This window comes from Ranitomeya imitator, chromosome 3, assembly GCF_032444005.1.
Source record: "Ranitomeya imitator isolate aRanImi1 chromosome 3, aRanImi1.pri, whole genome shotgun sequence".
NCBI classification, from domain to species: Eukaryota; Metazoa; Chordata; class Amphibia; order Anura; family Dendrobatidae; genus Ranitomeya; species Ranitomeya imitator.
In genome coordinates this window covers 706,724,576-706,751,803 of record NC_091284.1, presented here as the reverse complement: position 1 = coordinate 706,751,803, position 27,228 = coordinate 706,724,576, and the positions used below count along the sequence as shown (strand labels likewise).

The window sequence follows — 27,228 nt, the reverse complement described above, 5'->3', positions numbered from 1 at the left end:
GGTGCCAATACTTTTGTCTGGCCCATTTTTGGAGTTTTGAGTGAAATGATCAATGTTTTGCTTTTTGCTTCATTCTCTTTTGTGTTTTTTCATTTAAAGGGAACCTGTCACCCCGGTTTTTCAGTACGAGATAAAACTACTGTTAAATAGGGCCTGAGCTGTGTGTTACTATAGTGTATTTTGTGTACCCTGATTCCACCCCTAAGCTGCCGAAATACCTTACCAAAGTCGCCGTTTTCGCCTGTCAATCAGGCTGGTCAGGTCAGATGGGCGTGGCGACATCGCTGGTTCTTCCCCCAGATCTTGCATATCTTTCCGTTGGTGGCGTAGTGGTTTGCGCATGCCCATCTTCTGAATCCACTGGGCAGGAGAAGAAAAAACGCGCGATCGGCGCTATTTCCCTGGTGATCTGTGGGGGCGGCCATCTTCCTGAGGCCGCGCGTGCACATATGGAGTCCTCTGCTGCCCGGGGCTTCAGGAAAATGGCCGCGGTATGCCGCGCGGCCATTTTCCTGAAGCCAAGTTCGCATCTCAACTCATCTCAATCACTTCAGGAAGAAAATGAGTATTGTCTGACAGAATTGCAGGGGTGTCAATACTTTTGGCCATGACTGTATGTGCTGTGGAAGTGAGTGTTGCTGGCAACATTGGTAGCTATCTTTTCAGTGTTTTCCTTAGGGTTCTTCCTCTTGTCTCTTTGTGCTTCACTCCCAAGGTTTCTTGCAGAGGTAACCACCTGGTTCTTGACAAGGCACCGGCCGCGTCCCCAGACGCCAGCTGCGAGGTGACAGTGGGCCTGGGAAGGGATCTGCCAGAGTCCCCTTTCCATCTCTGGAAGCTAGGAGAAAAATAGTCCCGGCCTGCTTGCGCCAAGTGAAACTGTGACTGCACTTTTGCTGATTTGGTGACAGTCTTGCTGGTTCTTTTTACATAGCATATGACAATTTTGCCTCTCCATCATTTCTGTCAATAATGATTGTGACAGAGTCACTGGTGTCGTACATGAGGTGGAGATATGTGTCACAAAAGTTGCTTTCCTGTGTGATGTAAACGTCATAAGTGTTTCTCCAGCATGATATGCGCTGAGAGCAATCTAGTCACCTTATGGGCATGGCTTTTATTGTGGGTAGGTCAGAGATGGGCAGGACGCCTATCCACTATACCTCCACCTTCAGGGTATGGCTGGAGAAAGATAAATTTCCAGCTAGTTTTTTTTTCTCTATCTGTGTGTAGTGTGGAAGAAGGAAGCCTCCAGACTGCTAGCTCCTGCGAGAGCTGCCATATGTGTTGTCCCAGAAGTACTGGGCAGGACGTTGCATGAAGTATTTACTTTTTTTTGAGCCAGACAGGCTGTTTTTATGTTACCAGTTTGGGTTTTTGGTTTATGATGCAATAAACCACTCAGAGATTTTAACCACACCTGTGCCTGTGTCTACCTTGAGGAGCAGCTAAGTGAGCCGACCTTCCACAAGTGGTTTCGGATGCTGGCAACATTCCAGTAACACGTGTAGCAGCGGTGGATAAACCGTATGTCCTGGGTGATGTCTACAGGGATGGAATAACGGTCGGACAAAATGGAGGAGTTACTCAAGCACCTGATCCTGAACCAACACCAGAAGCACCAGGTACAGCAGGAGACTAATAAACTCCTAATACAGCAAATTCAACAACAACAAAGGCAGAAGGAACTCCTGGCGGAAGATGTCCACAGCAGAGAAACCGCTCCTCCCCCACATCAAGGTGATGACTCCTGCCTCCGGAAAGTGGTAAGACAAGTCATGCAAAAGATGTCCCCAGGGGATGATATAGAGGCATTTTTCACTGTGTTCGAGCGGGTGGCGGAGAGTGTGAAGTTACCACCAGAGCAGTGGGCAGAAGTACTAGCCCCCTATTTGACTGGTGAGCCCCAGAAAGCCTATTATGATTTGACATTACTGGATGCCCAGGAATATGCCAAGTTGAAAATGAAGTTATTGGCATCCTCAGGGGTCACTATATCTGTCAGAGCCCGAAGGGTTCATGTTTGACTTGTTGCATTTGGTCCAGAAATGGTTGCAGCCGAAGTCCTCCACTCCAGCCCAGATGTGATTTTCTGGATTTTATTTTTCATATTCTATCTCTCAATGGTAAAATTAACCTATCCTTAAAATTATAAACTGTTCATGTCTATGTCAGTAGATAAACTTACAAAATCGGCAAGGGATCAAATACGTATTTCCCCCACTGTAACTGACCATAAAATTATATAAAAAGCAAGTAAGGTTACATACATTGGAACCAATTCATTAAAGCAATTATGCCATAATTTTTACACATACAGAGCTACACAAAAATGTATAGTCTTTTGGCATTTTCACAACAGTTTCGCCTAGCTTCACAAAAATGGGTGAAGCAGGGGCAGGGCTGGGGTGTGATGTCACAGCTCATCTAATTCATAACAAGCTGTGGCATACCTTACACCAGAAATCATACTCCATTCTCAAATTGGAGTAAGATTTGTGGTGAGAAACTGTCATGATCCAGATCAGGTTTTGAGTCCTGTTTTCCCTTTTTCCCGGTCTGGTCATGTCAAGAGTTAACCTTTCTCAGCCTCTGTCTGGGTTCAGGTTGGCTATTTATCACTGCTGCTTCCTGTAGGCAATGTCAGTTATAGTTTTTGCCTAGCGTTGCTGTAGCTGACTCTGATTGCTCTGATTTGTCCTGCACTTTGCTGTCTGAACCCGTGTATCTGATTTTTTCCTATTCCCATCTTAACTCCGTGTTTCCCTTTAATGTGCTGACTCCCTGGTTTTGACTTGGTTTGTATCTTGACCTGCTTCTGTCTTTTGGCTTATCTGCTCCTGATCGTTACTGACTCCCTGGCTTGTCTCTGACCGTGAGTTTTCTTATTCCTTTGGTACTGCGCTAAAGCCTAGGATTTTACCTGGCTTGTTTGACTAATCTGCTGCCACCTGTGGTAGCCTCATTAGTGCACTGCAGGCCAGTTCTCTAGAGGTGCAGTCCTGCTTCCACTCTACTGCCATCTAGTGGAGCCTGCACCTACCGGCATTGCAGCAGCATGATATTATAACTGACCAGAAATAGACAGTTTTTTTTTCTGCTCTGCTTTCTATGTTTCCGCTCCATACCTTGGCAGATCAAATGACTAGTTTGACACAAATGATGCAGGATCTGTCTGTGGAACATAGGGCCTTGGCCACGTCTCATAACCACCTGCAAAGAGAGCTTTCTGACATGGTAAAATCTTTGCAGAGATCTTCTTCCCAGTCTGTCTGTAAGTACTCTGACACTGTTGATGTCTCATTGCACTCTCTTGAACCTACGGTCAGGCTCCCAGATACCTTCTCCGGGGAAAAGGAGAGATTCCATATGTTTAAGGACAGTTGCAAGCTATTGTTTTCTCTTAGAGCCTGATCTTCCGGAGATGAGAGTCAGCGAGTGGTGATAATTAGTGTTGAGCGATACCGTCCGATACTTGAAAGTATCGGTATCGGATAGTATCGGCCGATACCCGAAAAATGTCGGATATCGCCGATACCGATATCCGATACCAATACAAGTCAATGGGACATCAAGTATCGGAAGGTATTCTCATGGTTCCCAGGGTCTGAAGGAGAGGAAACTCTCCTTCAGGCCCTGGGATCCATAGGGATGTGTAAAATAAAGAATTAAAATAAAAAATATTGATATATTCACCTCTCCGGCGGCCCCTGGACATCACGCTGGTAACCGGCCAGCTTCTTTGTTTAAAATGAGCGCCTTCAGGACCTGCGAATGACGTCGCGGCTTCTGATTGGTCGCGTGCCGCCCATGTGACCGGCACGCGACCAATCAGAAGCCGCGACGTCATTCTCATTCACAAAACTCCTAATTCTAGGAATTAAGGACCTGCGAATGACGTCGCGGCTTCTGATTGGTCACGTGCCGCTCATGTGACCGCCACGCGACCAATCAGAAGCCGTGACGTCATTCGCAGGTCCTTAATTCCTAGAATTAGGAGTTTAGTGAATGAGAATGACGTCGCGGCTTCTGATTGGTCGCGTGGCGGTCACATGAGCAGCACGCGACCAATCAGAAGCCGCGACGTCATTCGCAGGTCCTAAACGCGCTCATTTTAAACAAAGAAGCCGGCCGGTTACCAGCGTGATGTCCAGGGGCCGCCGGAGAGGTGAGCATATCAATATTTTTTATTTTAATTCTTTATTTTACACATCCCTATTGATCCGATACCGATACCCGATACCACAAAAGTATCGAATCTCGGTATCGGAATTCCGATACCGCAAGTATCGGCCGATACCCAATACTTGCGGTATCGGAATGCTCAACACTAGTGATAATCATTTCCTTACTTCGGGAGGGACCTCAATCGTGGGCTTCTCTTTACCTGCTGCTGACCATGAATGTATGTCTGTGGACAGTTTCTTTGAGGCTCTAGGACTTATTTTTGATGAGCCTGACCGGGCGAGAGTCGCAGAGGACACAAACATGAGTCTCTTTCAGGGTAAGCTCTCGGCTGAATAGTATAGTTCTGATTTCCGTTGATGGTCCACTGAAGTGTCCTGGGATGACTGTGCGCTGAGATGTCAGTTCAGAAGAGGACTGTCGGATCACCTGAAGGACGCTCTGGCTATCCTTATGGATCAGAGGCTTTTGGAGAGAGGTGTTACACAGCGAGAGATTCCGTTGCTCCTCACTAATCCCATTGTTTTGCCACTGTCTGAACCTATGGAGGTGGGGGCCACCAACCTCAAGGAGAAAGAGAGGAGACGGCGATGTGAAGGAAAGCTGTGTTTTTACTGCTGAGATCCCGGACATTGGAAAAAGGAGTGTTCCTGCCCACTGAATAACAAGCGGCTGAGTATGAGTGATTGTCAAGGAGGTTACCCAAACTTCCAGATACCTTTTTCCTCATTCTCTAAAGTATTGTTTGAAGTGGAACTTAGTTGTGGGAGTTGCTTCACGCCCACTTCTGCCTTCGTTGACTGATGGTCATCCATGAACTTTATTGACTCTGTGGTGACCAAGTGTAAGTTAGGGACAGTTAGGCTGGAGACTCCTATTCATATTATTGCCATTGACAAAACACCACTGGCTAAGAATGCCATTAAATTTGTCTCGGAGGAGTTTCTCCTTAAAGTAGGTTCCTTGCACCAGGAATGTATGTCATGTTTTGTTCTGGACAACCTGCCTACGGGACTGGTGTTGGGGTTCCTCTGGTTACAGTTACATAACCTTGTGATAGATTGGGAATCTCTGGACATTGTCAAATGGGGTCCTAATTGTGTCAAAAATTGCCGTACTACAGTACTTGTATCATCCGTTAATCTGGAAGGTATTCCAGAGTACCTGAAGGATTTTGAAGATGTTTTTTTCCGAAAAGGAGGCTCAGGTCTTACCACCACACCGTCCTTTTGACTGTACTATTAATCTGGTTCCTGGTGCTAAACTGCCCAAGGCCCATTTGTACAATCTCTCTGGCCCAGAGCGAACCGCTATGAAGTAATGTATTTCTGAAAGCCTACGTAAAGGCCACATCTGTCCCTCTGTTTCTCCTTTGGCAGCTGGATTCTTTTTTGTAAAGAAAAAAGATGGTGGTCTGCCCCATGCTTCGATTTTTGGGAATTATATAAGATCACAGTGAGAAATACCTATCCCCTTCAGCTCATCCCTGATTTGTACATTTAGTTGTCGAGGGCCAAATGGTTTTCTAAATCAGACCTCAGGGGAGCATATAATCTAATCCGTATTCAGGAGGGGGATGAGTGGAAAACTGCATTTCTCACTTCTGAAGGGTTATTTGAGAATTTTTGGTCTCACTAATGTGCCAGCTGTTTTTCAGAATTTTATCAACCATGTATTTTCTGATTTTATTGGGCGCTTTATGGTGGTATATTTAGATGATATCCTTGTGTTTTCATCTAGCAAACAAGTTCACATGGCTCATCTACGCGCTGTTCTCCAGAGGTTACGGGGAAAACTCGCTCTTTGCCAAACCTAAAAAATGCACATTTTTTTGTCCAAGAATTGTTCTTTCTGGGGTTCATTCTGTCTGACAAGGGGTTTCGTATGTCCCCTGGGAAGGTATGGGCCATTGTGGATTGGATGCAACCCAGAGACTTAAAGGGTCTTCAACGTTTTCTGGGGTTTGCAAGCTATTATAGGAAATTCATTAAGAGGTTTTCACAGGTGGTCAAGCCCCTCACTGATCTGACTCGTAAAGGGGCTGATCTCAAAAACTGGTCAGCTCCGGGTGTGGAGGCGTTTGCTTTATTAAAGAACTGCTTTATGTCTGCCCCTGTTTTGGTCCAGCCTTATCTGTCTGAACCGTTCATCATTGAGGTGGATGCTTCGGAGGTGGGGGTGGGGACGGTGTTATCCCAAGGACCTGACACTTTGACTAACCTGAGGCCCTGTGCCTTCTTCTCGAAAAAATTCTCTCCTGCTGAGAGAAATTACAATGTTGGGAATCAGGAGCTTTTAGCTATCAAGTTGGCCTTTGAAGAATAAAGGCACTTTTTGGAGGGGGTTGTTCATCGGTTGACGGTGATTACGGACCACAAGAATCTGCCTTATAATGAGTCAGCCAAACATTTGACTCCCAGAGAGGCGAGGTGGTCGCATTTTTTCCATGCTTAAATTTTTCTATCACCTTTCGGTCTGGTTCCATGAATGTCAAGGCGAATGCCCTATCTGGCAGTTTGGATCCGATATCACCTCCTGAACCTCCTTCCTCCATTCCTCAGCATGGGGTGTTCGTGACAGTGATGTCCTCAGAATTGGAGTGGGAGATTCGTCTCATGCTCCTCCATCTTTGCCTGACAGCAAACTCTTTGCCTTGCTCAGTACCGGTTGAGGGTGCTCCAGGAGTTCCAAGATTCTGCTCTTAGTGGGCATCCTGGAAACTCGGCCACTCGTAGAGCTATTGCTAGACTGTTTTGGTGGACCTCTATAGCTTCTGATGTCACCGTGTTCATATCTTCCTGTGATACTTGTGCCCATGCTAAAAGCTCTCATAACCTGCTGGGGAATTGGTGCTATTGCCAATTCCGGATAGACCTTGGACTCATTTGTTCATGGACTTTATCACTGATCTCCCTCCTTCCAATGACAAAACTGTTCTGGGTGTTGGTGGATAGATTCCGTAAACAGGCGTATTTTGTACTTTTGGCGGGACTGCCTAATGATGAAACACTTTCTAGGTTTTATGTTGCGCACGTGGTGCGATTGCATGGTGTGCCTTTGAATGTGGTTTCAGATAGGGTGGTACAATTTGTGTCCAAATTTTGGATTTTTTTTTTTAAAAGGTTAGTTAATACTTTGGCCTTCTCCTCAGTCTATCATCCTGAAACCAATGGTCAGATGGAGAGGACCAATCAGTTTCTTGAACAAATTTAGCGGTGTCTTGCCACGTCCCAGCAGGATGATTGATGTTCTTTGTTACCAGTGGCTGAGTTTGCCTTTAATAGTTGTATTAATCAGTCCATAGGCACATCTCCGCTCTTTTTTTAATTATGGCTTTCACCCCCATTTTGGTGAGTTATACAGGATGGACTCAGGGAGTCCAGGTGCAGATTCGGCCATTCAGCGGCTGAGGGAGGTATGAAGAGAAGTCCAGAGGAACATTGGGAAAGCTCAAGGCAAACATAAACGGTTTGCAGATAAGTGACAATCTACAGGACCCATATTCCTAGTGAGAGATAAAGTTTGGTTGCCTACCAAGAACATTCAGCTGAAAGATCCTTCCGCTAAGGTAGGTGCCAGGTTTATAGGTCCTTATGAGGTAATTGAGGTTGTCAATCCAGTTGCCTCTCACTTACATCCAAGTCCGTTGCTTCGGATCCCCAATGTGTTCCATAAGACTCTCCTAAAGCCATTTGTACCTTCCTCTGATGGGTCTCCATCCCCTCCGCCTCTGGTTTGTGTGGATGGGCAGATGGAGTATGAGGTGGAACAGATTGTGGATTAGCGCATGGTCTGCAGTTCGCTGCAGTATTTGGTCCATTGGAGGGGTTACGGTCCTGAGGATTGATCCTGGGTCCTAGCATGATGGGTTTATGCCGATCGATTGGTTCAGGTGTTTCATGCACAGTATCCTGGGATACCTGGGGGTCTTGGGGCCCCCTTGGAAGGAGGGTACTGTCATGATCCAGACCGGGTTTTGAGACCTGCTTTTCGTTTTTCCTGGTCTGGTCATGTCAAGAGTTAACCTTTCCCAGCCTCTGTCTTGGTTCAGGTTGGCTAATTATTGCTGCTGCTTCCTGCAAGCGATGTCAGTTATAATTTTTGCCTAGTGCTGCTGTAGCTGACTCTGATTGCTCTGATTTGTCCTGCTGCATTTGCTGTCTGAAACTGTGCCTCTGTTTTCCCCTGTTCCCGTCTTGACTCCATCTTTCCCTTTGTTGTGCTGACTTCTTGGTTTTGACTTGGCTTGTATCCTGACCTGCTTCTGTCTTTTATCTTTTGGCTTATCCACTTCTGACCGTTACTGACTCCCTGGCTTGTCTCTGATCATGAGTTTGCTTATTCTTTTTGTATTGCGCTACAGTCTAGTATTTGACCTGGCTTGGTCCAGCTTCAGCGGGAACTGGGTGTCACCTGGCAAGTGGTAATTCCAGAAATTATCCAAGGTGGCCACTTATTTGCTGTTATTCAAGGTGGCCACAAAGGCACATGAAGGAGGAGCTCACTTCGACCAATAGAAAACTTTTCAGTGGCTGCAAAGATTAGTTTATCATCCATGGCTGAAGGCCGTAGTGAAAGAGACCTGCAAGCTATGCCAAAGTTGCGAGTTAGCGAAACCTCCAGAACAAAGGGCTCCCACACAAACCATCGTGAATTATGCCCCTCTGGAAGTGCTGATGATAGACTATCTGACTATTAGGCCGGCTTATCAAGGATATGACCATTGCCTGGTAATGACGGACCACTTTGCGAAGTTTGTCATCGTATAAATTTCATTCAAGTGTACAGCTGTCCGAAGTGAATCCACTCAGATCAGGGTGCCTGTGTTCTTGGAAAAGTGATGGAAGAGCTACACCGTCTGTACCAAATCAATAAATCTCGCACAACGCCTTACCACCCTCAGGGAAATGGGACTTGTGAATGGTTCAACCGTACCCTAATCCAGATGTTGAGAACACTGGAGGAAGACTGAAAGGCCCCATGGACTGAGTTCGTAGCTGAGCTAGTGTGGGTATACAACAACCGAAGCCACCGAACCACCGGTTATACTCCATATACTCTGCTGTTCAGGAAATGGAGAACTATGAGTCAACACTAGCCACAAAGTATAGTAAAAAGGTAATATTTTATTAAGTAAATTTGAACAAAAATACAAATAAATCAATAATAATCACTGGTATCAGGTGCACAGTAACTATATCCTAAGGCACATTTGTGTCAACCAGGTATATAGGACAGGGCCCAGTTAGTAATATTAGAATGGTATATATGATGACAGCTCATCAGAAATAGAGTGCTAGCTATACATGGGCTGCATTGTGTAGGGCATGTGGTGATCTTATTACAAGTCTACTAGTGGTATCCGTATACAAAAGATCAACACATGCACCCAATGTAACAACAGAACAATCAAAAGAGTGAATTACCCATGTGAGCAGAAAGAGTCCTGTCCGGTACTCTGCTGTGTTGCCACCCAGGGAAAGAGATTACCGAGCTGGAACTAGATCCAGAGGAGGACTACCCAGGTCTGGATACACATGATGAGAGCATTATACTGCCTCTGTACAAATCCCTAGTTAGACCGCACATGGAGTACTGTGTCCAATTTTGGGCACCGGTGCTCAGGAAGGATATAATGGAACTAGAGAGAGTACAAAGGAGGGCAACAAAATTAATAAAGGGGATGGGAGATCTACAATACCCAGATAGATTAGCGAAATTAGGATTATTTAGTCTAGAAAAAAGACGACTGAGGGGCGATCTAATAACCATGTATAAGTATATAAGGGGACAATACAAATATCTTGCTGAGGATCTGTTTATACCAAGGAAGGTGACGGGCACAAGGGGGCATTCTTTGCGTCTGGAGGAGAGAAGGTTTTTCCACCAACATAGAAGAGGATTCTTTACTGTTAGGGCAGTGAGAATCTGGAATTGCTTGCCTGAGGAGGTGGTGATGGCGAACTCAGTCGAGGGGTTCAAGAGAGGCCTGGATGTCTTCCTGGAGCAGAACAATATTGTATCATACAATTATTAGTTTCTGTAGAAGGACGTAGATCTGGGGATTTATTATGATGGAATATAGGCTGAACTGGATGGACAAAAGTCTTTTTTCGGCCTTACTAACTATGTTACTATGTTACTATGTTACCTGTGGACAGGTGTATCCACCTAGATCCAGAATATCATCAACGCCTGCAGACTCTACGCTACATCGACTGGTGCGGACCAGATTGCAAGAACTGGAACATTCAGAAATAGCTCCTCTGCGAGGGACAGCTCTCCAAGCTGGGGACCGTCTTAGTTCAAGATAAACGTCCTCGAGATAAACTGGAAAATCGTTGGGAAAAGAACCTGTATCGGGTAAAACAGAGAATTAACTCCGAAGGGCCCATCTTCAAGATTCAGCCTGAACGAAAAGAGAACGTTTCCACTTGAATAGTTCACCGGAATATGCTACAACCCTGTCTGTCAAAAGATCCTGATCACATGGAGGAGAAGCAAGATGCTCCTGAGGCACCACCGCTGATTATAGTAGATTATGAAAAGGAAGAATACCCTGTACAGCCGCCTAAAGATTTGAGGGAGAGACAAGAGCCTGAAAATCCTGAAATACCTGTCCTAGGGAAGCAGGTGTGTTATGTTTGCTAATGAGAGGTGTTATGAAGGCAATCCAGAAACACAGTGTGCTTAGCGATCAGAGCGCACACAGTGATCTGACAAATACCCAAAAATACAAGAACGAGCTCTGAGACGTGGAAACTCTGTAGACTGCACACCTGATCCTATCCTAAACACAACTAAAAGCGGCTGTGGATTGCGCCTAACAACTACCTAGGCAACTCGGCACAGCCTAAGAAACTAGCTAGCCTGAAGATAGAAAAATAGGCCTGACTTGCCCCAGAGAAATTCCCCAAAGGAAAAGGCAGCCCCCCACATATAATGACTGTGAGTAAGATGAAAAGACAAAACGTAGGGATGAAATAGATTCAGCAAAGTGGGGCCCGATATTCTAGGACAGAGCGAGGACAGTAAAGCGAACTTTGCAGTCTACAAAAAACCCTAAAGCAAAACCACGCAAAGGGGGCAAAAAAAACCCACCGTGCCGAACTAACGGCACGGCGGTACACCCTTTGCGTCTCAGAGCTTCCAGCAAAACACAAGACAAGCTGGACAGAAAAAAAGCAACAAAAAAGCAAAAAGCACTTAGCTATACAGAGCAGCAGGTCACAGGAACAATCAGGAGAAGCTCAGATCCAACACTGAAACATTGACAAGGAGCAAGGATAGCAGCATCAGGCGGAGTTAAGTAATGAAGCAGTTAACGAGCTCACCAGAACACCTGAGGGAGGAAGCTCAGAAGCTGCAGTACCACTTGTGACCACAGGAGTGAATTCAGCCACAGAATTCACAACAGTACCCCCCCCTTGAGGAGGGGTCACCGAACCCTCACCAGAGCCCCCAGGCCGACCAGGATGAGCCGCATGAAAGGCACGAACAAGATCGGAAGCATGAACATCAGAGGCAAAAACCCAGGAATTATCTTCCTGAGCATAACCCTTCCATTTAACCAGATACTGGAGTTTCCGTCTAGAAACACGAGAATCCAAAATCTTCTCCACAATATACTCCAATTCCCCCTCCACCAAAACCGGGGCAGGAGGCTCAACAGATGGAACCATAGGTGCCACGTATCTCCGCAACAACGACCTATGGAATACATTATGTATGGAAAAGGAGTCTGGGAGGGTCAAACGAAAAGACACAGGATTGAGAACCTCAGAAATCCTATACGGACCAATAATACGAGGTTTAAATTTAGGAGAGGAAACCTTCATAGGAATATGACGAGAAGATAACCAAACCAGATCCCCAACACGAAGTCGGGGACCCACACGGCGTCTGCGATTAGCGAAAAGTTGAGCTTTCTCCTGGGACAAGATCAAATTGTCCACTACCTGAGTCCAGATCTGCTGCAACCTATCCACCACAGAATCCACACCAGGACAGTCCGAAGACTCAACCTGTCCTGAAGAGAAACGAGGATGGAACCCAGAATTGCAAAAAAATGGAGAAACCAAGGTAGCCGAGCTGGCCCGATTATTAAGGGCGAACTCAGCCAACGGCAAAAAGGACACCCAATCATCCTGGTCTGCAGAAACAAAACATCTCAGATATGTTTCCAAGGTCTGATTGGTTCGTTCGGTCTGGCCATTAGTCTGAGGATGGAAAGCCGAGGAAAAGGATAGGTCAATGCCCATCCTACCACAAAAGGCTCGCCAAAACCTTGAAACAAACTGGGAACCTCTGTCAGAAACAATATTCTCAGGAATGCCATGCAACCGAACCACATGCTGAAAGAACAAAGGTACCAAATCAGAGGAGGAAGGCAATTTAGCCAAGGGCACCAGATGGACCATTTTAGAAAAGCGATCACAGACTACCCAAATGACTGACATCTTTTGAGAAACGGGAAGGTCAGAAATGAAATCCATCGAAATATGTGTCCAAGGCCTCTTTGGGACCGGCAAGGGCAAAAGCAACCCACTGGCACGAGAACAGCAGGGCTTAGCCCTAGCACAAATCCCACAGGACTGCACAAAAGTACGTACATCCCGTGACAGAGATGGCCACCAGAAGGATCTAGCCACTAACTCTCTGGTACCAAAGATTCCAGGATGACCAGCCAACACCGAACAATGAAGTTCAGAGATAAGTTTATTAGTCCACCTATCAGGGACGAACAGTTACTCTGCTGGACAACGATCAGGTTTATTCGCCTGAAATTTTTGCAGCACCCGCCGCAAATCAGGGGAGATGGCAGACACAATGACTCCTTCCTTGAGGATACCCGCTGGCTCAGATAAACCCGGAGAGTTGGGCACAAAACTCCTAGACAGAGCATCCGCCTTCACATTTTTAGAGCCCGGAAGGTACGAAATCACAAAGTCGAAGCGGGCAAAAAATAACGACCAACGGGCCTGTCTAGGATTCAAGCGCTTGGCAGACTCGAGATAAGTCAAGTTCTTATGATCAGTCAATACCACCACGCGATGCTTAGCTCCTTCAAGCCAATGACGCCACTCCTCGAATGCCCACTTCATGGCCAGCAACTCTCGATTGCCCACATCATAATTACGCTCAGCGGGCGAAAACTTCCTGGAAAAGAAAGCACATGGTTTCATCACTGAGCAATCAGAACCTCTCTGTGACAAAACCGCCCCTGCTCCAATCTCAGAAGCATCAACCTCGACCTGGAACGGAAGAGAAACATCTGGCTGACACAACACAGGGGCAGAACAAAAACGACGCTTCAACTCCTGAAAAGCTTCCACAGCAGCAGAAGACCAATTAACCAAATCAGCACCCTTCTTGGTCAAATCGGTCAATGGTTTGGCAATGCTAGAAAAATTACAGATGAAGCGACGATAAAAATTAGCAAAGCCCAGGAACTTTTGCAGACTTTTCAGAGATGTCGGCTGAATCCAATCCTGGATGGCTTGGACCTTAACTGGATCCATCTCGATAGTAGAAGGGGTAAAGATGAACCTCAAAAATGAAACTTTCTGCACACCGAAGAGACACTTTGATCCCTTCACAAACAAAGAGTTAGCACGCAGGACCTGAAAAACCATTCTGACCTGCTTCACATGAGAGTCCCAATCATCTGAGAAGATCAAAATGTCATCCAAGTAAACAATCAGGAATTTATCCAGATACTCACGGAAGATGTCATGCATAAAAGACTAAAACACAGATGGAGCATTGGCAAGTCCGAACGGCATCACTAGATACTCAAAATGACCCTCGGGCGTATTGAATGCAGTTTTCCATTCATCTCCTTGCCTGATTCTCACCAGATTATACGCACCACGAAGATCTATCTTAGTGAACCAACTAGCCCCCTTAATCCGAGCAAACAAGTCAGATAACAATGGCAAGGGATACTGAAATTTAACAGTGATCTTATTAAGAAGGCGGTAATCAATACACGGTCTCAGCGAACCATCCTTCTTGGCTACAAAGAAGAACCCTGCTCCCAGTGGTGATGACGATGGGCGAATATGTCCCTTCTCCAGGGATTCCTTCACATAACTGCGCATAGCGGCGTGTTCGGGCACGGATAAATTAAATAATCGACCTTTAGGGAATTTACTACCAGGAATCAAATTGATAGCACAATCACAATCCCTATGCGGAGGTAGAGCATCGGACTTGGGCTCTTCAAATACATCCTGATAATCAGACAAGAACTCTGGGACCTCAGAAGGGGTGGATGACGAAATCGACAAAAATGGAACATCACCATGTACCCCCTGACACCCCCAGCTGGATACCGACATGGAATTCCAATCCAATACTGGATTATGGGTTTGTAGCCATGGCAACCCCAACACGACCACATCATGCAGATTATGCAACACCAGAAAGCGAATAACTTCCTGATGTGCAGGAGCCATGCACATGGTCAGCTGGGCCCAGTATTGAGGTTTATTCTTGGCCAAAGGTGTAGCATCAATTCCTCTCAATGGAATAGGACACCGCAAAGGCTCCAAGAATAACCCACAACGTTTAGCATAATCCAAATCCATCAGATTCAGGGCAGCGCCCGAATCCACAAACGCCATGACAGAAAACGACGACAAAGAGCATATCAAGGTAATGGACAGAAGGAATTTGGACTGTACAGTACCAATGACGGCAGACCTAGCGGACCGCTTAGTGCGCTTAGGACAATCAGAAATAGCATGAGTGGAATCACCACAGTAGAAACACAGACCATTCAGACGTCTGTATTCCTGCCGTTCAACTCTAGTCATAGTCCTATCGCACTGCATAGGCTCAGGTTTAACCTCAGGCAGTACCGCCAAATGGTGCACAGATTTACGCTCGCGCAAGCGTCGACTGATCTGAATGGCCAAAGACAAAGACTCATTCAAACCAGCAGGCATAGGAAATCCCACCATGACATCCTTAAGAGCCTCAGAGAGACCCTTTCTGAACAAAGCTGCCAGCGCAGATTCATTCCACTGAGTGAGTACTGACCATTTCCTAAATTTCTGACAATATACTTCTATATCATCCTGACCCTGGCACAAAGCCAGCAAATTTTTCTCAGCCTGATCCACTGAATTAGGCTCATCGTACAGCAATCCGAGCGCCAGGAAAAACGCATCGACACTACTCAATGCAGGGTCTCCTGGCGCAAGAGAAAATGCCCAGTCTTGAGGGTCGCCGCGCAAAAAAGAAATAATAATCAAAACCTGTTGAATAGGATTACCAGAAGAATGAGGTTTCAAGGCCAGAAATAGCTTACAATTATTTTTGAAACTTAGAAACTTAGTTCTATCTCCACAAAAAAAATCAGGAATAGGAATTCTTGGTTCTAACATAGATTTCTGATCAATAGTATCTTGAATTTTTTGTACATTTATAACGAGATTATCCATTGAAGAGCACAGACCCTGAATATCCATGTCCACACCTGTGTCCAGAATCACCCAAATGTCTAGGGGAAAAAAAAAAGTGAACACAGAGCAGAAAAAAAAAAAAAAATGATGTCAGAACTTTTTCTTTCCCTCTATTGAGAATCATTAGTTGGGCTCCTTGTACTGTTATGTTTGCTAATGACAGGTGTTATGAAGGCAATCCAGAAACACAGTGTGCTTAGCGATCAGAGCGCACACAGTGATCTGACAAATACCCAAAAATACAAGAACGAGCTCTGAGACGTGGAAACTCTGTAGACTGCACACCTGATCCTATCCTAAACACAACTAAAAGCGGCTGTGGATTGCGCCTAACAACTACCTAGGCAACTCGGCACAGCCTAAGAAACTAGCTAGCCTGAAGATAGAAAAATAGGCCTGACTTGCCCCAGAGAAATTCCCCAAAGGAAAAGGCAGCCCCCCACATATAATGACTGTGAGTAAGATGAAAAGACAAAACGTAGGGATGAAATAGATTCAGCAAAGTGGGGCCCGATATTCTAGGACAGAGCGAGGACAGTAAAGCGAACTTTGCAGTCTACAAAAAACCCTAAAGCAAAACCACGCAAAGGGGGCAAAAAAAACCCACCGTGCCGAACTAACGGCACGGCGGTACACCCTTTGCGTCTCAGAGCTTCCAGCAAAACAAAAGACAAGCTGGACAGAAAAAAAGCAACAAAAAAGCAAAAAGCACTTAGCTATACAGAGCAGCAGGTCACAGGAACAATCAGGAGAAGCTCAGATCCAACACTGAAACATTGACAAAGAGCAAGGATAGCAGCATCAGGCGGAGTTAAGTAATGAAGCAGTTAACGAGCTCACCAGAACACCTGAGGGAGGAAGCTCAGAAGCTGCAGTACCACTTGTGACCACAGGAGTGAATTCAGCCACAGAATTCACAACACAGGTGCATCCCCACCCTTACTTATGCAGCCTGACTCGACCACCCAATGCTACTTGGCTACTCCTTCTGACTTACGGCACTCCAGACGAACAACAGCCGGAATATCCCATAATCGATACAATCAGGACCAATTTTTTTGGCAACGACTCATACAAGGGATAGAATAGTGTCAACGTGTATTACAAGAACTCTCGCCCGTGAAATGGCATGCAAAAGGAGAGGGGGGGGGTGTAGGAAGATGGACTGGACCGGGGGTACCTCTCTGGTGCCGGTCCCGGAACTGTCTGGGCTGTCACCATTGTTCTCGGGGGGAGAGCTTTCTGGCCCTGACGGACCTCTGACCTTAACAGCAGGGGGCATATCAGACATAAAAGGGGCTGTGCACGGGAAAGCGGGTCACTTAGCGTGAAGGAAGAGCGCGTGGCAGGGGAAGGTTGGTGCTCTCCTCTGTGTGAGGTGTGATTGCGCAGGCTCGCGCGGTATTCCCCCAGCCTTTGCGCAGACGGTCTGTGAGCAGCAGTTGGCTGTGTGCCCACTTCTTCCCGTGACTGAGAAGCTGACCCGCACCGTCCTGCTAATTGCCGCTAGCATGCGGCCTAAGACTGAATGAGTAACCCCTTCTAAGACTGAGTCGGTGATCCATACAGAGCCAGGTAGGTTCTTCTCCACTTACAATTCCGAACTGAGTCACACTCTGGCGGTGCCACAGACTGTGCCACTTCACACAGGATGAACCGTGAACACAGGACCCTGCCTAGGACAAGCTGGATATGCGGCCTACGTCAGGAGCCGGATCCTTAACATCTTCAGGACCACGCCATAGACTTCACATGCCACGTGTGCGGGCGCCACCGTGGGATTGCAAGCTTCAACAGCCAGGAGATCAAAAGACTGATAAGTTTGTTTCATTAATTGCTGTTCCTTTCTGTTCCTCATTTTCAACACCCCCTTGCTTAATCCATTATCTCCCTGTGTGGAGTATCGCCCGTTATAAATCCATTATCTCTTGCTCTGTCTCAGACCGTTACTGCATCCTGCGTTTCCTGCTATTTTACAGCCCAACCACCAAAAAAAGCAGAGTGGAGCGCTAAGCAGACCCATGGAAAATGAACGTAATGATTTTCGGACATGTACACTCCTGATCCATTCAAATAAGGATAAGTTGAAAAAGTGCCCCATTCTCCTGATCAGTGTGGATCCCTGAAGTCAGACCCCTAATGATCTATAAGTTATGACCCATCCAGTAGATAGGTGGTAATTCAGTATATCTTCACTGGACAACTCCTTTAAGCTTAGTTTCTAGTAAATGCCATTTTAAAATATACAGCTCTGTCAAATATTAAGAGACCACCACATCAAAACCCTGTCACGGGCAGCCCAATCTCCAGACCTGAACCCCATTGAAAACCTCTTGAATGTAATCAAGAGGATGATGGATAGTCACAAGCCATCAAACAAAGAAGAACTGTCATGTCCTCAGCCGCAGGCCCTGTCTCTACTGCGCAGGGAGACCGGCACCTATCACGCAGCTCCACTGGTACTATTCACCCTGCCTGTGGCTCCAGTCGATTAGTGGCTCCTTTCTCTGCCAAGAACCTGCATCCTCTTGGCAGGCCTCCCGGAAATGCTCGCTTCCTGCACATACTTAAAACTGCAAGGCACCAGTTCTCTAATAGGGCTGTCTGTGCTGTGATGCTCTGTGCATAAAAGGCATCCTCCCCTTAAGCGTGGTGCCTGGGCAGCGTGTTCATTCTCTGGGATTGTTGCCTCAGCTTCAGGCCACGCTCTGCACTATACGGACGTCTCTATTTTCACAGAATCCACTTCTGGTGATTCCTATCCTGGATCCCTCTGGTCACTCCGGTTCCCACTCCAAGCTGACTTAGCCTCTCCTCATGGAACCCTGAAGATACTGCTACCGGCGGGTTCAGCCTTTCTGGGATTTCATGGAGCTTCCGGGATTCCACCAGCAGAGCCAAGAATTCCACAGTGTTTCTAGTCTGTCAATATGGGTCATCCCCTGGTCCTGGATTTGCGGCATTCAGGCCACCTGGTATTGTGACGAGGGAATCCCTGTATAGGGGTACACCTTGCTCGGTGCTCCACTATGTGTTACAGTGCGTGATCCAGAGGTTCCTTCCCTCTGTCACCTTTTCCCTTTTTGTTTAACCTTGTTAATAAATATCTTTTGGTTTATGAGATCCACTCTCCTGTCTTTGGAGTATCGGTTGTACAGCAGCCACTGCACCATCAGTGGTCTAGTGAGTCCACTATACATTATCACGGCATGTGGGCATTACAAGCTGCTTAAATTTTTGTGCCAGAAGCAGTGTGAAAGACTGGTGGAAAGCATGCCAAGACGCATGAAAGCTGTGACTAAAAATCATGGTTTTTCCACAAAATGTTGATTTCTGAATTCTTCCTGAGTTAAAATATTAGTATTGTTGTTTCTAAACCAATATGGCTAAATAGAGCTGTAAGGGGCGCAATAAGTGACAAAAAGAAAGCATTTAGAGAATTAAAGGAAGTAGGTAGTGAGGAGGCATTAAATAAATACAGAAAATTAAATAAATTCTGTAAAAAGCAAATCAAGGCAGCAAAGATTGAGACAGAGAGACTCATTGCCAGAGAGAGTAAAAATAATCCTAAAATATTCTTTAACTACATAAATAGTAAGAAACTAAAAAATGATAGTGTTGGCCCCCTTAAAAATAGTCTGGGTGAGATGGTGGATGAGGATGAGGAAAAAGCCAATATGCTAAATGACTTTTTTTCATCAGTATTTACACAAGTAAATCCCATGGCAGACAAAATGACTAGTGATAAAAATTCCCAATTAAATGTCACCTGCTTAACCCAGCAGGAAGTGCGGCGGCGTCTACAAATCACTAAAATTGACAAATCTCCGGGCCCGGATGGGATACACCCTCGAGTACTACAGGAATTAAGTACAGTCATTGATAGACCATTATTTTTAATCTTTAAAGACTCCATAATAACAGGGTCTGTGCCACAGGACTGGCGTATAGCAAATGTGGTGCCAATATTCAAAAAGGGAACAAAAACTGAACTCGGAAATTATAGGCCAGTAAGTTTAACCTCTACTGTGGGTAAAATCCTGGAGGGCATTCTAAGGGATGCTATACTGGAGTATCTGAAGAGGAATAACCTCATGACCCAGTATCAGCACGGGTTTACTAGGGACCGTTCATGTCAGACTAATTTGATCAGTTTCTATGAAGAGGTAAGTTCCGGATTGGACCAAGGGAACCCAGTGGATGTAGTGTATATGGACTTTTCAAAAGCTTTTGATACGGTGCCACACAAAAGGTTGATACATAAAATGAGAATAATGGGAATAGGGGAAAATATGTGCAAGTGGGTTGAGAGCTGGCTCAGGGATAGGAAACAAAGGGTGGTTATTAATGGAGCACACTCGGACTGGGTAGCGGTTAGCAGTGGGGTACCACAGGGGTCCGTATTGGGCCCTCTTCTTTTTAACATATTTATTAATGACCTTGTAGGGGGCATTCAGAGTAGAATTTCAATATTTGCAGATGACACTAAAGTCTGCAGGGTAATCAATACAGAGGAGGACAATTTTATATTACAGGATGATTTATGTAAACTAGAAGCTTGGGCTGATAAATGGCAAATGAGCTTTAATGGGGATAAATGTAAGGTCATGCACTTGGGTAGAAGTAATAAGATGTATAATTATGTGCTTAATTCTAAAACTCTGGGCAAAACCGTCAATGAAAAAGACCTGGGTGTATGGGTGGATGACAAACTCATATTCAGGGGCCAGTGTCAGGCAGCTGCTACAAAGGCAAATAAAATAATGGGATGCATTAAAAGAGGCATAGATGCTCATGAGGAGAATATAATTTTACCTCTATACAAGTTACTAGTTCGACCACACTTAGAATACTGTGCACAGTTCTGGTCTCCGGTGTTTAAGAAAGACATAGCTGAACTGGAGCGGGTGCAGAGAAGAGCGACCAAGGTTATTAGAGGACTGGGGGGTCTGCAATACCAAGATAGGTTATTACACTTGGGGCTATTTAGTTTGGAAAAACGAAGACTAAGGGGTGATCTTATTTTAATGTATAAATATATGAGGGGACAGTACAAAGACCTTTCTGATGATCTTTTTAATCATAGACCTGAAACAGGGACAAGGGGGCATCCTCTGCGTTTGGAGGAAAAAAGGTTTAAGCATAATAACAGACGCGGATTCTTTACTGTAAGAGCAGTGAGACTATGGAACTCTCTGCCGTACGATGTTGTAATGAGTGATTCATTACTTAAATTTAAGAGGGGACTGGATACCTTTCTGGAAAAGTATAATGTTACAGGGTATATACACTAGATTCCTTGATAGGGCGTTGATCCAGGGAACTAGTCTGATTGCCGTATGTGGAGTCGGGAAGGAATTTTTTTCCCCAATGTGGAGCTTACTCTTTGCCACATGGGTTTTTTTTTGCCTTCCTCTGGATCAACATGTTAGGGCATGTTAGGTTAGGCTATGGGTTGAACTAGATGGACATATAGTCTTCCTTCAACCTTAATAACTATATATATTATGAGCTTGTTTTCTTTGCATTATTTGAGGTCTGAAAGCACTGGGTATTTTTTTAAATTTTGACCACTTCTCCTTTTCAGAAAAAAAAAACAAAATTTATTGCTCGGAAATTCGGAGACATGTTGTCAGTAGTTTATAGAATAAAAGAACAACTTACATTTTACTCAAAAATATAGCTATAAAAAATGGGAAAAGGGCAAAACATTTGGACAGAAATTTTAGAGGTCTCCTTTATCCATTAGTACCGGTTATCACTTTCCACTTCATCCTAAGTATGTGGATAAAATTAAGCTTGTGGAGGGGTAGGGATAAAGAACAAAGCCACAACCTAGCCTCCTTACTTAGGCCAGTTTCACACGTCCAGATAATTCCAGTACCGGAAAAAATCGGTACCGGAATTATCTGTGTCCGTGTGCCCCTACATTTCTGTGGCACATCAGTGTGGCACACGTGCGGCACACGTGTGCCGCCCTTGTGCCCACTGGGTACCACATGCACCGTGCTGGGTACCATGCGTACCAGCATCTGGTGCTGAAGCCGCGATTCATATCTTCCCTGCAGCAGCGTTTGCTGCAGAGAAGATATGAATAATAGTGTTTAAAATAAAGATCTATGTGCCCCCCGCCCTCCCACCCCTTGTGCGTCCCCCCGCTGTTCTGAAAATACTCACCAAGCTCCCTCGTTGGCTGTCGCTGCTTCCTGTTCTGGCCGCATCTTCTCCTGTATGCGGTCACGTGGGGCTGCCGATTACAGTAATGAATATGCGGCTCCACACCTATGGGTCTTTAGATCTTTATTTTAAACACTATTATTCATATCTTCTCTGCAGCAAACGCTGCTGCAGGGAAGATATGAATCGCGGCTTCAGCACCAGTGGGGGGGGACAGCGCTTACTGTAGCGCTGTCTCCTGCATGGCACACGGACTGCACACGGACAACGTCCGTGTGCGGTACGTGTTTTACACGGACCCATTGACCTGAGACACTGACGTGTGAAACCGGCCTTAGTCAGTGGGACAACCAGGCCTGGGACAGGAGCCCTAATGATAAGGCTTGTTCACAACTGGCAGAACCACTGTTAGATTTTCCATCCAGATTTTTTTTTTACCAGAAAATCCACAGCAGAATATAATAGCTGCCAAGTAGATGAGATTTGAACAAATTCCATCCATGTAGTGCCAGGATTTCCATGCTAAGGTACAGATTTTTAAATCAAGAGTATGTAATTTCGTATATCAATTGAGCATGGATTTGGTTTAATAGTTTTCAACTATTGTAAATTTTGCTGCTGATTATTTTAGAAAAATATGCAAGTATATGTTACAATGCTTAAAATCAAAGGCCACAAAGGTCACATGGAAAAAACAACATTGCAGGAGGCTGGATAACACAGAGAACAGCAAGGGAACCACCAAGGGAGGCTCTGAAGTACTGCGATCTTCTGCACGGACATAAAATGCAAATTTGCCGATAATTCTTGTGGATCTGTTGCTTTACCGATATTTATTTAACAGTATCGCGATTTATATATACAATTTTTGCTATTCTTTTGGATCTGATGCTTGTGAACTTACCTATCATCCAGCCATGGCAACAGTATATAACATGATTTCATGTAACCCAGGGTCATTACAGATATAAAGCAAAGTACTCACAAAACTGCTCAAGTTTGATTTACATTTGACCTAAATCAGAAAGCTTCTTGGTTGAAATTTTTGGGTAGTTTTCTCTTTATGTAATTTTTTCATTTCTTCATATACTCAGTGCAGCAGATTTTATGTTACTGTAGAATTGTTTATTGCTGCTGTGTCAGTTCCTCTTCAGATAAGGGATGGTAAATATGTGTAAGAGCTTCCAGGTAGGGAGGTAAAGAGGAAGTAATCTGAAATATTCCAAAAGCTTTAATGCAAAAAAACATTCCGAAAAAAAAACAAGTTAAAAAAAATAAATAAAATGAATTCTCATATACTATTAAAGAAGAAATTTAGTTTTAAAACTTGGCCAACATAAAAGTTTAATATTTTCCACACAAACGTTTTTGGTTCATCTTTGGATATTGTTCTCCATTTATATGGTTCATCCTGAGCACTGCATACTGGCTAAGGCCACATGCACATGTTCAGTATTTGGTCAGTATTTTACATCAGTATGTGTAAGTCAAAACCAGGAGTGGAACAATCAGAGGAAAAGTATAATAGAAACACGTCATCACCACTTCTGTATTTATCACCCACTCCTGGTTTTGGCTTACAGATACTGATGTAAAATACTGACATTATTAGTGAATAAGTATTCGGTAGATTGGATGACAAAGATTAAGGGTATGTTCACACGTTCAGGATTTCCATCCTTTTTTTTTCCTGACTGTTTTTTAAAAAACTGCAGCTCTTGGCAGAAAACGCAGGTCCTTTTTTTGGTCCTTTTTTGGTCCGTTTTTGATGCGTTTTTTGATGCGTTTTTTGATGCGTTTTTTTGATGCAGTTTTCTAGCCAGAGTCTGTGTGTTTTCTAGGAATTTTTTTAGGGTTAAAATGGCTGAAAATACCCTAACCCTACCCCTACCCCTAACCCTACCCCTAACCCTAACCCTACCCCTAACCCTACCCCTAACCCTACCCCTAACCCTACCCCTAACCCTAACCCTAACCCTACCCCTAACCCTACCCCTAACCCTAACCCTACCCCTAACCCTAACCCTACCCCTATTCTAACCTTAGTGAAAAAAAAAAAAAAAAAATTCTTTATTTTTTTTATTGTCCCTACCTATGGGGGTGACAAAGGGGGGGGGGGGCGTCATTTACTATTTTTTTATTTTGATCACTGAGATAGGTTATATCTCAGTGATCAAAATGCACTTTGGAACGAATCTGCCGGCCGGCAGATTCGGCGGGCGCACTGCGCATGCGCCCGCCATTTTGCAAGATGGCGGCGCCCAGGGAGAAGACGGCCGGACGGACACCGGGACGCCGGGTGAGTATAAGGGGGGGAGATTAGGGCACGGGGGGGGCATCAGAGCACTGGGGGGGGGCATCGGAGCACTGGGGGGAGGCATCGGAGCACGGGGGGGTGGGATCGGAACACGGGGGGGGCAGCCACACTCCGCCCACGCACTTCCGCCCGCTCCCCGCACTTCCTGCTGCAGCGGTTCTGCACATCAAACCGCAGTAAAACCCGCAGATATATTTTTGATCTGCGGGTTTTACTGCGGTTTGGACCTCACAATGGAGGTCTATGGGTGCAGAACCGCTGCGGCTCCGGAAAAAGAATTGACATGCTCCTTCTTTTTTCCGGGAGCTATTCAGCGCGTCTTTTTTTTTACAATTTCCGGACCATGTGCACAGTGTGTCCTGTTTTCCATAGGGTACAGTGTACTGTACCCTGCATGGAAAACAGCTGCGGAACCGCAGCGGCAAAACCGCCGCGGTTCCGCGGTAAAAAACGCACTGTGTGAACATGGCCTAAAACTTCACGTAGAAAGCATGGCTTAAAACTTCTATGCGTTTCATGTGCATGTCATGACTAAGGCCAGTCTCACATGTCCAGATAATTCCGGTACCGGAAAAATCGGTACCGGAATTATCTTTGTCCGTGTGTCCGTGCATTTATGTGGCACATCAGTGTGCCACACGGAGCATGCAGGAGACAGCGCTAGAGATAAGCGCTGTCCCCTGCATCTGGTGCTGAAGCCGCCATTCATATCTTCACTCCAGCAGTGTTCGCTGGAGAGAAGATATGAAAAATCCTTTTTTTTTTCCGTTTAAAATAAAGATCTCTGTCCCCACCCCCCTCCCACCCCCTGTGCGCCCGCCCGCTGTTAATAAAATACTCACCCGGCTCCCTCGCAGCGTCCTGTCCTTGCCGCACCTTCTCCTGTGTGAGCGGTCACGTGGTGTCGCCCATTACAGTCATACAGTCACCAGGGGGTGGGAGGGGGGTGGAGACAGGGATCTTTATTTTAAACACGAAAAAAAAAAAAGGATTTTTCATATCTTCTCTCCAGCGAACGCTGCTGGAGTGAAGATATGAATGGCGGCTTCAGCACCACGTGGGGGGGACAGCGCTTACTGTAGCGCTGTCTCTTGCACGGTACACGGACAGCATCCATGTGCGGTACGTGTTTTACACGGACCCATTGACTTTAATGGGTCCGTGTAATCCGTGCGCTCCCACAGGAGAAATTAGGCATTACACAGCTCCCAATGAAATTTTTGGGCTGTCTGTTTAATTCATGGACATGATACTGTACGTCCATGTCAGAAATGCTCTTTGTTCCACTGGCTAATAAATGAATGCTGAATTGAATAATTAGGTAGCAAAATGGCCCTTTTATCTATGACAATGGCGTATAATTCTATATGGGAGCTTACAGTTGTATAATTAAAAGTTTATTTTAGGTAATGAGAGATGATTTTTGTATTTTGTAAATCCATGACATTTTCTAATTTCATTCTACAGCAGTCAGTGAAATTAATTTTTGCAATAATGGTGAATCCACTGGTGATCGCCATCACAATATGGAGCTGGCTCAGGATATTGTCACACAAAAATCAAGTACTCTAATAGCTATGTAAAAAGAAGAATAAAAAAATTATTGCTTTTGGAAGTGGGGTGGAAAAAACAAAAGCGCAAAGATAAAAAAATCGCCCAGGTATTAAAATGTTTGTCACCTTTCAATTAAATGTCTCCCCATTTGCTATAAAGAAAAAAACATGCTATATTCACCTTTCCCAGGTCTACAATTCTTCAAATGCATAACAACCAATCAATGAACTCAGCACCTCTGAGTGGGGCATTCTGTTTACACAGGAGCGCCCCACTAAAGCCACTGAGCTTACTGATTGGCTGTCAAGGTGGAGTCAGAACCACACCCAATGCCAATATAAGTAAAAAACTTGGTACTCAAAATGTATCATGCCAATGCCATGGACCCTGCGCCAGGACACATGATTTATTCATAAAGCAGAAATCAGAATATATAACAGGCTATCCTATTAACCCTAACGGCTACACCGGACTACATTTACCCGGTCTATTTATCAGACCCACGGCACTGGTAACTTTCCCTGTGCTAGGATACCTGGTTCCCTAAACAAGCAGCATACAGTTTCTGATGAAGGTCTATACCTAGACCCAAAACATTTTAATCACTGAATGCAAAATAAATTGGAACCTTTTTTCAACACGATACATTTTGAGTGCCAAGTTTTTTACTTATATTGATATTGGGCTGGATACCCTACTTGAGCACCTATTCCAATGACTTTATGAGTGCCGTATACAATCCATTGCGACATCCAATGCCAGTCACCAAGAGTGGATACCCATCGGTGTTCCTGGGAAGGAGAGTACACTGCGGCTTGTTTTTTTTTCTCTCTTTTTATAGCAAACTGTAGCTAGGGTACAAATTTTATTGAAAGGAACAATCTAAATGGTATCACTATAGAGCATATATATGTAGGTAGCAAGTTGGCCATATCTGGAGTACTACACATTACTTATTTCATGTAAACCATCAGCATTTTCCTATCAGCCAAGTAACCTCCTACTAAGATGAAATACTTGATCAAGATCATACACCGTGCTACAATCCATTCCCACTGAAAGTGACCCCTAAACCACTACAACTGTGTTACAGATAACATAAGTGGAGAACCTCAAATCTAGAAAAATATGGATTTCTCACACTTACCATCAAGATCCCAAAACTTCTAATTTTTCAGTTTTGACTGACCCTGTAAAAATGCTCCAAGAAGCAATTATGATGAGATTCCATGTATAGTTGTGTCCAGGAGCAGCCAAATGAAGAAGACACTTGCAGTAAAATGAATGTGAGGAGATTTTAGGTTTCTCCCTTACAATGCAGCTATACGTCACCCTTTGCTTGCTGTAAATCTGCTGTTGCGATAGAACCTGTTTTGAGAGCTGTCTGCTTCTCTAAGGGGAAATTCCCAGCTTCATTACACTGAAAATGAAACCTGCAACCCCCACAAAAACAGGAAACATGAAAACTTTCTTGATAACATTGACTTTTGTAATGGATTCACTTAGTGACATAACTAGAGTCTG

General features: G+C 45.0%; 1 protein-coding gene across 1 annotated transcript in view; it reads right to left on the bottom strand.

The window, feature by feature from the left end:
• LOC138670888 (TRAF family member-associated NF-kappa-B activator-like) overlaps positions 1-26,967 on the bottom strand; it is a 75,003-nt gene extending 48,036 nt beyond the window's left edge. Inside the window, exon 1 of the mRNA XM_069758637.1 lies at positions 26,852-26,967. The gene's annotated coding sequence lies outside the window, so the exon portion shown is untranslated. The remainder of the gene's footprint in view (positions 1-26,851) is intronic.
• Positions 26,968-27,228: the final 261 nt, after the last annotated feature.